Raw genomic sequence first — 16986 nt, 5'->3', positions numbered from 1 at the left:
AAATATTTTATTCTTAAATGCTCATGTTGAAAAAAGGAATAAATGATAACAACACAAGGTTAGTTACTTTCTTTTTATTATCAATTCAATGTTTTATTTATCAATTTATTGCAACGTGCAGTGGGGTGGGGGGGAAGCACAAATGCAATACAATTTTATTTCGTTTCTTAAGTCTTGGGACATATGACCAAAGTGAAAAAAAATTGTCACCATAAGTTCTGGGACAGGAAAAAAAATAATTATTTTATTGTGTCCGAACATATGCGGTAAATATGGTAGTTGTGTAATTATTTTTCACTGAAGAATTTTTTAGGTGCTTTAAAATCTTGAGAGAACTCGTTCACCGTCAAGTCTGTGAGACCGCGTGACCAACTGTAGCTTTTTTTACCAGCGTCTACATCAATAAGTCATCTGAATTTGATAATTTATAAAAACTAATTGCTGCCTACATCAATATCAGAGCCTTTACCTAAGTTATTGAATCTTTCATAGTTGTTATTCTAATGATGAAAACTTCGTAAGTACTGAATGAAATCTGCTACCTCCATTTTGGAGAGAGGAGATTATGAACCACTTACTTTAAATAGCAGATATCAACCAAAGCATAAACAGTGACTATGTGATCTGACGTTATTGTCATTCAGAAATGAATGTAGTATTTAATTCGTGGGTTTATCCTGAAGGTGGCGCTACAAAAACTGGCTTAAAATGACAAATGTTTACAGCAAGTGTCAAAAGGCGCTTCCATGCAAATGGAGTAGAGACATCAAAAGGTGCTTCCATGCGAATGGAGTAGAGGTGTCCAAAGGAGTTTGCATGAGGTAAAGGGTTATGGTAGGAAACATTATTAGGTCTTTAAGTTTGTTCTTGAAGTCGAAATAAGTGAGTTTTTAGAGCACTCTTGAATGTCATCACTGAGTCTTTGTGTCTAAATTCAGTGGACAATTCATTCCACGTTGCTGGGCCCTGGTATGCAAAAGAACGCTGTCCATATGACTTTGTTTTCATAGTGGGAATAATGAGTATACGATTGTCAGAAGAGGAGTGTAAGTATCTTGCTGGTGTGTACACATGGGTGAGGTTGGATAGGTATGTTGAACTAGAGTCCAACAGTGAAATGTAGCACAGAGAACAAATGTTGTGTTTGATTCTGGATTGAATGGATAGCCAGTGTAGGGTACAGAGCAGCAGGGAGGAGGTGTGCTCTGATCATGGTACTCTAAGTATGATCCGAGCAGTTGTGTTTTGAACTTCTTGAAGTTTCTGGAGTAGATATTGAGATGAACCAGACATAATTAAGTTACAATAGTCCAGTCTAGTCTTGAAAGTACTAATGAACACAAGTGTTTTAGTGGCATCAACTGAAAGATATTTGCGAATGGAGATGATGCGTCTCAGCTCAAGATATGCTGCCTTGCAGATGTTCATGACATGTTGGTGCAACGTGAGAGTACTGTCCAGAGTAACACCTAGGTTTCATGCTGATTGTTTGAATTTGATGTTGGTGTTGCTGATATTTATTGTTGGAGTTAAAGGATGTTAATTAGAGTCTTTGTGTTGTGATCAGAATGGTCTCAGTTTTATCATCAGTCATCAGCAGCTTGTTACATGTCATCCATGATGTCATATCAGAAATGCACCTCTCTACACCTTGGATGGTAACATCAACTTCAGTTGGGTGGCTAGATTTGTATATTTGGGTGTCATCAGCGTACAATTGGTGAGACACTGGATGATGATCTGACACTTGAGAGCGACTGAGTGTATATAATGAAGAGAACACATCCAAGAACAGACCCCTGTGGAACACCACAACATAGATCAACTGGGCTGGAGTGTATTCCATACACAATTTGTGTCCTGTTTACCAAGTAGGACTTGAACCACAGTAAGGCTATATCATGAATGCCAAATACATGCTGGAGACGGTGAAGTGATATATCATGGTCTATTGTGTCAAATGCTGCAGACAAATCAAGGAGGATGAGGATTGTAATCTTTCTGCTATCCAACACAGAGAGAATGTCAATACCTACTTTTAGAAGAGTAGTTTCAGTACTGTGGCAAGGGCGATATGCAGATTGTACATTGCTAAAAAGACTTTGAATTTAGATGAGATACAAGCTGGGATAGTAAGCCTTTTCTAAGATTTTTGATATGAATGGAAGATTTGAAACTGGGCGGTAGTTCTTTAAATCAGTATGGTCTAGTGTTGGTTTCTTCAGCAGAGGCTTTAAAGTGGGAATTTTGAAATTCCCAGGATGAGAGAGAGGTATTAATAACATCAGTTAGTGAAGGCAATACTGGATCTAAGCACTCAGCAGCAGTGATGTTGGAATTGGATCAAGTTCCCATGACTTTGCTGCACTCTTCATGAGGATTTTATGTACGAAATCCATAGAAACAGGTTCAAATGCTGCTAATGGTTGCCGCTCAAATTCTATATCCCAACTTTATGGTGATGACAAGTCAATTGAAATTGTGGTGTCAAGTTTATCTCTAATGGTTTGTACTTTGTCACAGAAGAAATTTGCAAACATGTCCGGAAGGTTGACTGGAGAGAAGGTAATTGGAAGTGGTGTACATTTGTTCCTTGACATTAGCTTGTGAGTAATCTCAAAGAGCTCTTTGCATGATCTTAGTAGTGTAGTGGGCTGATTTCACTGCATGGACTATATTTGTGACATTTTTCTTAGCGGCTTCATAGATTTGCTTATGAATAGTGAGTCTGGTGGAAAGCTAAAGCCTCTCAGCTTTCCGGCGGTCTCTTTTAGCAGTGCAAAGCTGGTCCCTAACATTGCTATACCATGTAGAACGCTTTTGAATTGATATGCACTTGGTAGCTGGGGCATGTTTGTCAAGCAGTGAATGCAGGCAGTTATCGAGTTGTTCTGCGGTAGGAGGTAAGCAAGTTGTTAGGTTAGCTTTGATGTCGTGCATTAGTTTGGTTCTATTTATCATACGGAGGTTTCTCTTAGTAGCAGATAAAGGTGGAGCATTAGGGACTGATACGTCAAGATGGCATATAATGCAGAGGTGATCTGATGCAAGGTCATGGGATACCAGGGAGGACTGTAGAATGTTATCATCAGGTCTATGAGGAATCCAGTGTAAAATGTGACCACGTTTATGGGTGGGTTGGTTAAGTGACTGTTTGAGGTTGAAAACATTATTGAAATCTATGAGTTTTGATGTATTTGGGTTTCTGGGACAGTCAAAGTGAAAGTTGAAATCTCCAAGAATAATCAGGTTGCCACCTATTGAATTTTCCATAGTCCAGAAGATTCAGAAACTGCTCCAAAAAGAGAGATTCAGCCTGCTTGTTTTTTCTACTAGGAGGAGTGCGGTATAGGCAGAACAAATGGACTGACCTTTGCTCCAGTGTGAGTGTGGTTTGGACTAGTTCAAACGATGTGTGGTCTTATTTGAATGCTTTGGTGTGGTTAAGACGTTTTATCATGGAGTTCTTTGTGATGACAGCAATTCCACCTCCACAAGAATTATGGGGGAACAATTTGATGGAGTTACCAGTGGGTGTTAGATCTGCACACTTGGGCTCATTGCCTGATGTTTTTAGGCATGTATCTGTCAGGAAAAATACGTCAATATTCTGGTTGTTGATAAAATTAACTATTTCTGTGCGCTTTTCTGGTGGTCCTACTGACTGGGCATTCAATAATGCAATACGCAGAGGTATCTCTTGGATAGTTGACACAAAGGTTGACAAATTAATAGGGATTTAAAATAGGTTATCTAAATTAACGGTCAAAGTTTTTAAAAATTGTTGAGCCGAAATAAGGGAGATAACTGGAATTCTTCTCCTGTTATAAGCCGGTCAGCTTTGAAACAACGTTTTAATAACACAATTAATAGTTGCAGCAATAAAAGGGGGAAACTATCTCTAATTAAGAGGCTTGCCAATTATTTGTTTTAATTTTTGCATTTTACCAGGTTCAGAAACTGCAATTGCTTCAATCCTAGCGATTAATGTATTTGTTTCTGTTTTACTGTTTCTATGGTCACTCTCAAGTTAATCAAGTTATCACTGTGCTCTGTAATGTATCTGACAACATATGACATCATTTCAGCCTCTTTGATAAATCTCTATGATGCATTCAAACCATAAAGCTATCTCTATTTCTCCATTATATTATTTATATTCCAGTCATTTGATATCATGATTAGAGTCCTGCATATTTTGAGAGCCAGTCTGACTTTTTGACATCTGTATACCATAGTCATTTATTTAATACAAAATTAGATTTCTTTGTCCAAGCTGTGCTTGCTTGAATTAGGTCTTTGTTTTTATTGGCATGCAACTAATTCTAAGCAAGATCCATCTGCTATTTTATGGTCAATTAATGTGAGCAGTCTATTTAGGTAAGATTCAAAGATTATGTGTGCCATGTATCCATCACTGATATTGACCTTACAATCATCACTTTCATTTCAAATTTCTCCCAAAACTTTATTACGTCCCTACTTATTTAAAGAAAAACATTTCACTCCAAAAGTTAGACTATCGGGCAAGCTTCCATTTCAGAATCCAACACCTTATTGCTGCAACTATTCACTGTGTTATTAAAACGTTGAAGACCAAGACAACCCAGCAAGAATGTTTTGCCAAGGCTGACACAAAAACGCAGATGTGATCAGTGCAACATGATATTCACATGCACCTAAAGAAATTACAGACGACTGGAACATGATGATATTTCATGGCATTCACACATATTGCCTTGCAAACATTCAACGGACTTGGTATGCCGCTGACTACTCATGGGAGGAGTTGTGTCATGTGTTTGCAGTCACCCAAGACCCATATAGTTTCCTTGCTATTGATTTGACTGGTGGACCACACAAATACTTAGCCAGATTGGACACAAATGTGTATCATGCAATTTTTACTAAAAACTTTAACAACCACAATAAACATATCATAACAAAATCTGCCAGTGATGCCATAGCAGAGGCTGTTGACCAATATTGTAAAACCATACATGATCAACAGTGGGTTCAAACGCGAGTCTCAGGATTAACAACAGGCAAATAAATTTGTGAATCCATTGAAAATATTAGTTGGGGCAGTTCAAGAGGGGCAGAAACTCATAATATGTTATCAATAAGGCTGTATCAATTTGTCAATGGTTGCTCACCAAATATTGGCCTGGGGATGTTTCACACATTGATGCATGAAATTGTTAAAGATATTGATGATTTATTCAATGAAGATATTACCATTAAAACACTTCACAGTTTACATGAAATCTATTATGTAGTGCAGCATGTTATTGTCAATACAATTTAGAGCATCATTTCAAAGATTTTGTGCAAATACGGGTCTCAATAATTCAAGTAAATTGTTAACCTTTCTCATGTGACATGGTTTGTATATTACTGTTATGAATCAGCTGAGGTATAGTAGACAAAAAATCAATGTGCAAACTGAATTTCTAAACAAGTTACTGTACCTTGCTTGGGTGCTTTAGGCTTTGCCTGAGCAGAGTAATCAATGACAGTAAAAGCATCTTTGATTTTTCACTTGCATGATGCCTTGTTGATTGTCACTTGTATAACACAATTGATGCCATGTAACATGGTGTTAAATGTCACATGTATAAGACAATTATGTCTTCAAAGTATATGTGATGCCACATGAAAATCCATTGTTGTTGTTCTTGTAGGGTTTCACACCATTTTTCAGCACAAGATATGCTATACATGGCCTCCAGTATAAATGGTGGAGGAAGAACTCGGGGAAAACCCCGGAAAGAACCACTCACCTACGAGAAGCTATTGGCAAGCTTTCTCACATGCCCACATTGTCTGAACCTGAGACTTGAACCCACTCAGAGGTGAGATGGCAATGATCCATAATGGTGAGTGCCTTAGGCCACTAGGGGCCCCTGAAAACTCATACTGCAAATCTAGCTAGGGATCATACATGTGATAATAGAGCCACACTCTAAGGGAACTTGTGTTTGATGTGGGGCAAAGTTTACATTCATTGAAAATAGCAAAGGTGTTGCTGCTGCAATAATGAAGCTGCCTGGAACACCATGGAATAAATGCCATGGTGAAAAACACAGTCTTAGATACAATTACTGTGAGCCTGGTACATGACTGGGTATACAACTTGCTTCTAAAAACCAACCAAGGCCTGGAGAAGCCTCTATAAACTGCATTAATGCTGTATTTTACTTACAATATCTAATTGGTCTGAAAGGAAAATGGTGCTGATCGAAAGCCCAATATGGCCACTATGGCAGCCATCTTTTTAATCTGGTTAGCGCTACCCTTCCTGAATGGAAAGTTATATGTTAAAAATATTATAATCTCTACTCTGTCCAAATTGATGGATATATCAGCATGCGGTTTTCACCAATATACTTCTGACATCTTGTTGGTCCTAAAGGAAAATGATTCCATTTGCACATCCAGTACAGCTGACACACGAAATGCCTTAAATCTTGATGTCACCACTCCCCTTTATTGGATGATCATTATGACATAGAGGTTTCACCAAAATACTCTAATGATGTCTGTATTGACCTAAACAAAAATTGTGCCAAGGTGACACCCAATATGTGTAGCATAGCAGCTAATTTTTAAATTCTTTTTGGAAGAATATCATTGATGCCTTTCATGCTTGACAATTAAATGGATGAAATGATCTTATCTTGAATTTCTGAAAATCCTTTTCACCTAGTAGAGCACAAGTCCCTTGAGTTTGGTGGCCATGGCAGGGGCAAGCACCTGTTTCTTAATACTTAATTTTTCTGTTTTAGCTATGAGGCCAGCTCTGGAATGCAGGGTGGGTTTCTGACTGGTTCTTCTCAGAATCAGAATTACTGATGCTACTCATTGTACAACATGCTTTATGCTAAAGTTGTCATCACTAACATATGCAGATTTGTTAAGTTAAGCTTTCAGGTGTCTTTAGTACTGTCTTATTTAAAATTTTATCACAGTACTGATACATTTCTATTCTCCAGGTACAAAGCATTGACAGACATGGTCTAAAATATGGATGTCAGTGATGTTATCACTAAACAGATACAAATTGAGACTCAGATATTGGTAGTTGATTGATTGCCTTTATTAATGTAGTGGTAGCTTATATAAACCAATTGTGTGGTAGCATTAACATAAAAGATCTTAATATTTCTCACTGGTTCTTGTTGTGTTTGTGTTATTTTTCTTTTATATTATTTTTTACAGTCAGTTCTCCGATAAAGACAGTTGTGGGATGGAATGCCAGTTTTAGTAAGAACGCACAGACTTAATGATGAAAAATGCAAATAAATTAATTTAGCAAATACAAAGACAAGGGGTGAATGGTTCACAACGATTTAACAATGAAATGATATAGTTTACTCAGGTAGTAAACGATGTAAAATTTTACTCATGTAGTAAAATGCATTCACTCAGGTAGAGAAATTACGGTGATAAAATAATAGGGACAGATATACAACTTATTTGTACAGTCCCGAAAGATACACTGGGTTTTAGGAACCCAAAAATTAGCCCACAGCTAACAAATTACATGTACGGAGATACACTCCGTCATCAGTACACTGTTTCAGCTCCAAGGCTGCTACAGTTCACCTTCACAGCTGCTACGGACCATCCGGACACTAGACCATCTGGACCTTAGCTCTACAGCTGAAGATGTGCAAGTCCTTGAAGGAGACTGCCGGCTGACAAGATTATTTCATATTGTAAAGAAATTTACATACAAGGAGGTATTTATATACAGACAGTCTGTGCAATGTAGGCATTCGATTCGTCCAATTGAGAGCTTTTTGCACATGCGGCATAGGATGAACTGAACTATTTCGAAATACGACACAATATAAAAATCACTCTCTGGTATTGTTGTACACAAAGCGAAACCTGAGTACATGTATTCAGTAAATAAAAGTGTTTCAGTTCCATGACACTCATGCTGTTATCTGTCCCTGTGTAATGGTTGGTGTATTTCTAATTCCAAATAATATGGTATTTTCTATTAAATCTAATTTAATATGAAATTTGCATGAAAGAACTCACCTAAAATTTATCAATAATGTTTTTACAAAATGACATTCACACAATAAAGGAAGTTGCATCTTTTGTATCAAAATGCACGTAATGATGATTCAGATTTTCATTATAAACATCTCCTATTGTATAGAGAATTCTATGGAGAAGTTTGTATTGAAAACTATGTTGTCCGGAATCCTCAGTGCTAGAAAAGACAAGGATAAATATTGATTTCCAAGCTTATTGCGAGCAATTCTTATTTAAAAATAGAGCTCCATTTAGGTTCCATTTGAACTGGAAGCCTTTTGTTTTTTCTTTTGTTATTTGGTATGTGTTGTTTTCATTTCCTCTTATAGTCACTGCTCCGGTACAGGCGATTGTGGGGTGGAATGCCAGTTTTAGTATGCAGCTAGATCCTTATCCTAACAGGGATTCGTTAATCAACGTAGTGAAGAATGGTGTGGTAATAATGCGGGTAAAGGGCACACTGTTTAGGGATGTAGCAGACCGGTTTGAGTTCACAGGAGACACATCAAAAAACCGGATCTCTTTCATCTTGAGAAATGTTACATCTGGAGATGCTGGGACATATAATGCCATTGAAACAGGTATTTCACCTGGAGGAGAGCAAATATTAATTGTGAAAGGTAATTATTTTCTTCTTATTTCTTACACTTTAAATGATTGTCTAGTTTTAATGTCACATGCTTTCTTTAGTTCATTGCAAATTTGACTGGAATGAATGAATGAATGCTATGATCATCAATAATTACATGAAGATGGAGATGCTTTCAGTGGCTTGATACATGTCCCATTATATTAGTTTTTTTGGGATACAAGATATTAATATGTTTTTGTGGGGGGTATTCAGCTAGACCCTTATCTTGTCAATACTACACAGAATAACAAGAATTGGAGCAGCAGAGATGGCGAACCCACCTCATTTTTAAGGCAGTATTTTGGTAAACTAACCCTTATTACAAAAACAGGGGAAAAAATGCACTGATAACGTGAAACTGAGACCTCTAACTCTCAGAGAGTGAGTCTCTCTATGGAAATTAGCTTTTCTGTTATTTTTGTTTTGTTGCATATTGTTTTCTAAAAAACATATACGCGAGTTTTACTATGATGATGCCTTATCAAGGTCGTGCCCTCTCTGCTGCTATCAATTAAAATTTTTATCAAGACCAATTTGATATCATGACCGTGGGCCATGTAAGTTTATTGTTATAAGTCCATGTGGGGACAACTGAGCCTGACTAAATAAATGTTTGAACTTAATTATGTCCATATCACCGCTACACCAAGTATGATGAATATTTTGTAGAGTATGTGTATCATTTCCATTAAACACAACTAAAATATTACAGTTGTCCCATATTACTTTAGTTATTTGTATATACCACTGAGTAACATAAATCACGTCTGTGTTTTTATACCTGCCTCTAGAAAATATTCTAGCTGGATTTGATTACTTAAAATCCTTAAGTACATCATTGCATCTCTGATCATCTACAGACAGAGCTACTAAATACAACTTATCCCATTTTGAGCCACCTCATTATTAAATTAAGCAGCAGCTGCATTTTACCAGATCCAGATGGACATATGATAATCATTTGGACAGAATTTGGTAATGCAGCATGATGCTTGATTGGTTCTCATTTTCTTGTCGCTATAAAATCAATTACATCCATATACTTATAATACGGATTTATATTGCGTGAAATGCAGGATGCATACCCCCACAGGTGAACTAACAACTATTACAACATAAAATAACAGGTCAGCGGTGACAGATAAGTGTGAACAATGTGGTACAAAGAAATTGAAGTTTATTTCTAATCCAGACAGTATAAAAAAAAGAGGAGGTGATATTGACGCCAAGTTAGCCAAACTACCGGAACATCTTCCCTGTATAATTACTGCAGTCCTGGTACTCGACTTGATATCTGACTTGATAACCAAGATCAACCAAAACCTGATGAGTATCCAATAAATGCTATTGATAAAGCATGTCATATTCATGATGTAGCTTATACAAGTAAAAATCTACAAGACAGACACATAGCAGATGTGAAATTAATTCATGCGTTGAATTCCATAAAAATTGAATCTTTCAAAGAATCATTAGCTAATATTTCGGTGAGATCTGAGATGAAGGGTAAGCTTGTATTGGAAAACGGAGTTTCCTAAGCTGGTAATTAATCTTCCGATTATTATCATAATGGAGTCGATTTATTATTCCCCAAGAGGATACTGGAAGGGTACGGCAGTGATTAGTAAACTCGCTGAAGCAGCAGGTGTCGAATGTTCAGCTGCTGCAAATTGGTTAGCATGACAGGCAATATGGCAAATTTATCTACCGACACCTTAAACAATACAGTACTCACATTTTGATGTCAGCATCCCTAATGAAGTAAATCAGGCTGATATTCTATTTTTGCCACATGATACTACTAAAATTAGAAGACGCCGATTAACATACAGGTATGGGTTAACTGTTGTTGATGTTGCAAGTAGATACAAGGAAGCAGAGCTGTTATCAACAAAGACAGCTGCTGAAGTAGCTTCTGCGTTTGAACAGATTTATCGACGTGGTGGCCTATGACGGCCACAGCTGCTACAAGTTGATCCTGGCAAAGAATTTCAAGGTGCAGCATCGTCACTAATGAAGCAACATAATGTCAAAATATGACAAGGACAGACTGCAATTCACTGCGATCAGGCAATTGTTGAACAATTTAATCGAACACTTGCTGAGTGGTTATTTGGATATCAATACACGAAGGAAATAATTCAAGATATTTGATTTTACGAGTGGGTTGCAAGATTACCAAGTGTGATAGCTGCATTAAATAATGAAATTACTTGAACAACCAACATGAAACCTATTAACACAATCACAAAATCTCATATACGTGTACAATGACGTGATTTTTCAGTGCAGCCAGTACTGGGTAATGTGACTGTAAGATATTCTGCTGCTGCTTCAGCGCTGTGACAAATTCAACATCAGGATCAAAGTCGCTTTTGTTTTTTTTTTGTCACTTTTTTTATAACCTGCTAATTTTTTTCTTACTATATCACTATCGAGGACATAACACACACACACACACACACACACACACAAACATTCTAACAATGCTGACTATTATACAAGATGCAGGTCCCCAATATTCAATAGATGATAATTATCCTATATTTTGTACACAAAAATTATGTCAAGAAAGTAAAACTTGTCATCACAGGTATGTCAAGTATTGAATAATGCAAGATTCAATGCACACATATCCATTAAAGAATTGAAAGGATCCCTTATTCAGCAGTTAAATCTTTTGATGACCAACATGTGCTCTTAACACCTGAATAAATGTTTACTGACACCCTGAACACTCATGTTGCTATTTATTTCAAGAAATTCATATAACAAAATCAGCCCAATTGGATTACAGGTGATATATTGAATGCCATAATAACAAGGGATTGATTTCATAAAATTAAAGCTACCAACAATTAGAGATTGTGAAGAAACAAAGTCATATCAGTGATTCAAAAGCCATGGAAAATTACTTTCCCACTGAAATATCAGATAGTATTATGAAAAAGAACCCTAGGAAACTCTGGGAAACCTTCAGAGATTTAAACGGCAAATCTGTCAGTAGCCAGCCATTTAGATGTATTAGTGATGGAAATAGTAACCTTTAGATGTGTTAGTGATGAAAATGGTGATATTCAGACAAACCCTCTTGAAATTGCAAATGCACTCAACGATTATTAATAGAATATAAACAAAAACTTGTGGATCTATCAGCTCATAAAAGATTGTTCAGTGCTGAATTAATTGAGCATATTTCCACAAAACATGGCAAAGAAAAGTACTTCAAAATACCTAAAATTAGTCTTTAATTCATTTTAAATGAATTGCATAAGCATGTTATCAAAACAGCTATGGGTCTAGATGATATAAATGCTAAATTTCTAAACCTCTTATCTTGAGTGATTGCGTCTTCACTTATATCTTCAAAGTATTTCCACAGGTATTTTCCAAAACTGGCAAAAGTAATTCTTGTAATGAATTTAGAAACTACATGCTTTTGAATCTTTTAATTTACTACATTCACACCAGTCAGGCTTTCATGAAGGACATTCATGCCGGACTACACAAACTAGAATGATGCATACTTGGTTAGCTGCAGTTAAGATCACAGTAACCTGGTAGGTAGTGCTTCTTGATGTTACAAAGGCTTTTGACATTGTTAATCACAGTATTCTACTGGAAAAAAAAACATATACACAGCAAGTTTCCATTTTAAATAAACTTTCAAATAAGAAACTCATAAAAACAGGTGTTCCACAAGGATCTGTTCTTGGACCATTACTCTTTCTGTTTTACGTCAGTGATTTACCACATCACATTGAGCTTTTCACCTTGAACATGTTTGCAGATATCAACATTATATAGCATTGGGTCAACAGGTCATGAGGTTAGCACTAAATGAAATAAAAATTTGGTAAAACTAAACAACTGGTGTGAGCACAGTGGTATGAAGATAAATGCAGCCAAATCAAAAGCAATGATCATAGTTAGTCAAGCAAGAGTAAAAGCTGAGAAAAACGATTTCAAATTAATGATAAATGGATATACAACAGTCTGACAATGAAAAACTACTTGGCATCATGACAATACCTTGTGCTGGAAAATGCAATTTTATAGGTCATTACAAAGTAAATTCACTGCTTTATCTCTTAAACAGAATAGAATCTTATCTCCCTCAGAAATATAGATAGGTACTTACAATGTCTATTATCATGCCAAACCTAAAATATTGCAGTTTTTTCTGGGGTAATATTGATACAGATAATCAAGAAAGATTACTGAAATTTCAAAAAAGCTGGAGTTAATCTTGATGATGATTTAGATATTTCATCAATAATTCTTTTAGTGGCATCCATTTCAATAGAGAACTAAGATTTAGAATTCAAGAGTTCTCTTTCAGTGAGTAACTCGTGGATATGGAATTGGTACTAAATGCAGTCGTCATGAAAATCGTGAAGTCATTCAGAATCAGATATGAGTTATTTTTGTTAATGTTGAGCTTAATTCAAAATTGATCAACATTTTAATTTTCTTTGTAACACCATTAACTTTATTTTAGTTGCTCCATCCAAGCCACTGATTATTGAAATCACTGGTTCTGCTGTACTGGGGTCTGACTACGGCCTAAATTGTTTGTCTGTGTCCAACAGTGTACCTCGTGACCATGGCCTGACTATGATGTCAGATTGGAAGGTAAATGACCAGCTTATTGCAACAGGAATGCGATATATTGTCCAGGGAACTGAACTGACCATCACCAGTCTTACAAGACAAGACACCAGTATCAAGCTAACATGTGTTGCATATGAGGATTCACTAATGAAGTCAGTTCCAAGCAATGAACATGTTATTGATGTAAAGTGTAAGTATCAAACATTTGTTTTAGTAATTTTTAAAGATAATACAATTGTAAAATATGATATACTGCTGGTCAGAACTATTGTTTGCATAAGTCTTTCTGACTTGAGTTTATTCATTGGTCTTTACCATATCTGCAGACTAAGAGAAATATGATGTTTTGCAATCATAAAGGCAAGAAAGAAAGGATATGTATGCTTCCCATTGCACTAGTTTTAAAATTAGGGTATTTTTTATTTTTACTCCCAGCAAAGTGCCATGGGGCACTAAGAGCTAGATGAGACATATAGTATGTCTTGGTCATCCACTGCACTCAACTCCATCTCTGGCCATCTTGACTTTGTCATGCTTCTGGACTCTTCTCAACTCTTCATCACTTTAAACAATGTCACCATGCAAAGTCACTCTTGTCATCCATCCATCCCATTTCATCACCCACTAAAGTCTTATGGGGTCAGGCAAGCAACGAAGTGGCAGGTGTGGGTACACTGGTAGCCATAGCCACAAACCTGCACTCAGGCGGCTCCGGCCATTAGGGTTGTTCACCACTGACATGGAGCAGCAGTTGAGTCTGGCAGCCCCTTGAGTTACTGAGCAGCCCTCTTCAGGAATGTTCTGCTCACCTCTTTGGCATGAGGAAGGGGCTAGAAAAGGTGCCCTAAACATTGCCTGCTCTAAACCTCCCTAGTCAGCTTACCTCAGCTAGCAGGAACCCTACTCCAGTGGTCGAAATACAAAGAAGAAAATGAGGATTGTTCCTCTCATACTTGGCACATGAAATGTGCACACCATACTGGACAGAGACGACACAGAAATACCCCATAAGAGAACTGCCCAAATAAGAAAGGAACTCGCCTGATGCAGCTGTTTTCAGCGAGACCCAGCTTGCAGGAGAAGGTGAACTCTGTGAAAGGTTCTCTAGATACACTTTCTATTGGAGTGGCTGAGGAAGTGAAGAGCACTGTGAGGCTGGTGTCGGTTTTGCAGTAAAGACAGCACTGATTGTCAAATTGGCCTGACCTCCCAAGGGAGTAAACGACAGAATCATGACCATGAAACTCCCCCTTTTGTCTGGAAGAAAGCATCTTACCATCATCAGTTGCTATGCTCCAGCCATGACCAACCTTGATGAAGTGAAGGTCAAGTTCTGTGAGGATCTTCACTCCATCATTGTTGATGTTCCAATGGCAGATAAGCTCGTCATTCTTGGTGACTTCAATTCAAGAGTAGGCTGTGTTCACGTTGCCTGGGATGGGGTGCTATGAAATCATGGAGTGGGTCACTGTAAAGGCAATGGTCTCCTTTTCCTCTAGACTTGTGCCAGGCATGAACTGCAGATCACCAATACAGTCTTCTGCCTCCCTACCCATGACATCACCATCAACAGCCAAAAACTAAACAGTGATTCACCTACCTTGGCAGCACACTGTCACAGAGCATCACTAGCAATGATGAGATGAACCTTTCCACAGACTGTATGCCAGTGTCTGGAAAATATTAGAGCAGGCATCAGCATCCAGACCCAACTAATGGTCTACAGGGCAGTTGTGCTCCCCACATTACTTTACACATGCAAAACATGACGGTGTACCAATGCCATGCCAGGAAGCTGAACCACTTTCACACCACAACTCTCAGGAATATCCTCAACATCAAGTGGCAGGACAAGGTTCCAGCCACTGAGGTACTCACCCAAGCAGGTCTCCCCAGCATCCACACAATCCTGATGCAGTCCCAGCTACATTGGGTGGGACATATTGTATGCATGCAAGACCACCGGCTGCCTAAGAGACTCTTTTGTGCCAAACTACAGCAAGGACAGCGATCCCACAGAGGTCACAAGAAACACTTCTGAAAACTGAAAGCTGCATTGAAAGCATTCAACATAAACCCTGATTCCTTTGAGCAAACAGCAGGCAATGGAGTTACTTGGCATTCCTCTCTGCACAAAGGCTCCAAGTTGTGTGAATCTAGCAGGACAGCAGATGCAGAGCTGAAGAGGCAAACCAGAAAAGCGCGTGCCATCAACTCTCTTGGAGATGTCCCTTATGCAAACAAACATTCCCTGCATGGATTGGCCTCATCAGCCACCTGCGCACACATAGAACAGAACCAGCCCCTCCAACCATTGGATGAATAGAGTGGTCCTCGTTGACTCGATGGATGAACAACGTATCTAAATGTACCTAGTGAGACTCTTGACGCTAACTATTCAATGACACTATTGCAGATGCAAAAGTTAATGGATTTTCAGGGGTTTTATGTGACTTTGAAGACGCTAATATATAAGAACTTTTAAATATAGAAATATGATGTAAGAATGATAAAAGTAGTATGGAGACAATCTTAGAGTGTTGCATTATGACATACATATAATTCATATGAAACCAAATACAAAAGGTTTTAACATAGGTCACTTAAATGTACATGGTATAGTGGGAAAAACAGAGTAGATTAAGTTAATGTTGTCTTCCAAGGAAATTAATATACATGTTTTAGGACTCACTGAAACCAAATTAAATGCTAACGACAATGATGATCTTTTTCACTGTCAAGGCTACAATAAACCATTACGTAGGGACAGAGAGACAGCGGGGCGGTCTTGTTGTATACATTAGGGAAGATGTAAATACAGAAAGGTAACTTGACTTGGAGTCACATGAAATTGAGAGTATCTGGGTGGAAATTTGTCAAAATAATGCAAAATCATTCCTAGTTAGTTTCATTTATAGGCCACCTTCCGCCAAAGCAATTTGGAATGATAACTTTTTGAAACAAATGGAAAATGTTCTTGCACAGGAGAAAGAAACATATATACTCGGAGATAGAAATAAGGACCTTCTCAGTACTCAAATAAGGAACAACTGGATGGAATTTATTGTATCATTAGGTCTAGACCAGCAGATAAATGAGCCTACAAGGGTAACAGAAAAATCGAGCACTCTTATTGATCACATTTATACTAACCTACCAGACAATGTGGCTTGTGTTAATGTACCGATTGTTGGTCTTAGTGACCACTATCCTACTTTTTTGACAAGAAAGGTTAAATGCAAGAAAAATAAGAAAAATACACACAAAACGATCACTTACAGATCATTCAAAATTTTTAATGAAGAACAATTTCTCAATGACCTATATAAAGTTCCATGGAATATGATCCAAAATTTGGATGACATAGATGAAATTTTGAGGGTGTGGACTAACTTATTCATGAATGTAGTCTCTAAGCATGCACCACTGAAATTGCATAGAGTAATGACTGAAATTCAACCTAATTGGCTTACTAGTGAAATCCTAGATGCTATGAAAACACGAGATCTATTCAAGGCTATGGGAAACCATGCACAGTATAAAGTATGGAGAAATAAAATAACAAGCATAATTAAAAAATCTAAAAAAAAAACTTCTTATCAATCACTGTTTGAAAACAAAAAGAGCAACACAAACTCCGTTTGGAAAGTATTTAATGAACTCAATGGAGGAACACAAAGATCAGACAA

This window comes from Sinohyriopsis cumingii, chromosome 1 (genome assembly GCF_028554795.1).
Source record: "Sinohyriopsis cumingii isolate HCF-2022 chromosome 1, ASM2855479v2, whole genome shotgun sequence".
In the NCBI taxonomy this organism is placed as follows: domain Eukaryota; kingdom Metazoa; phylum Mollusca; class Bivalvia; order Unionida; family Unionidae; genus Sinohyriopsis; species Sinohyriopsis cumingii.
This window is presented reverse-complemented; position numbering follows the sequence as displayed.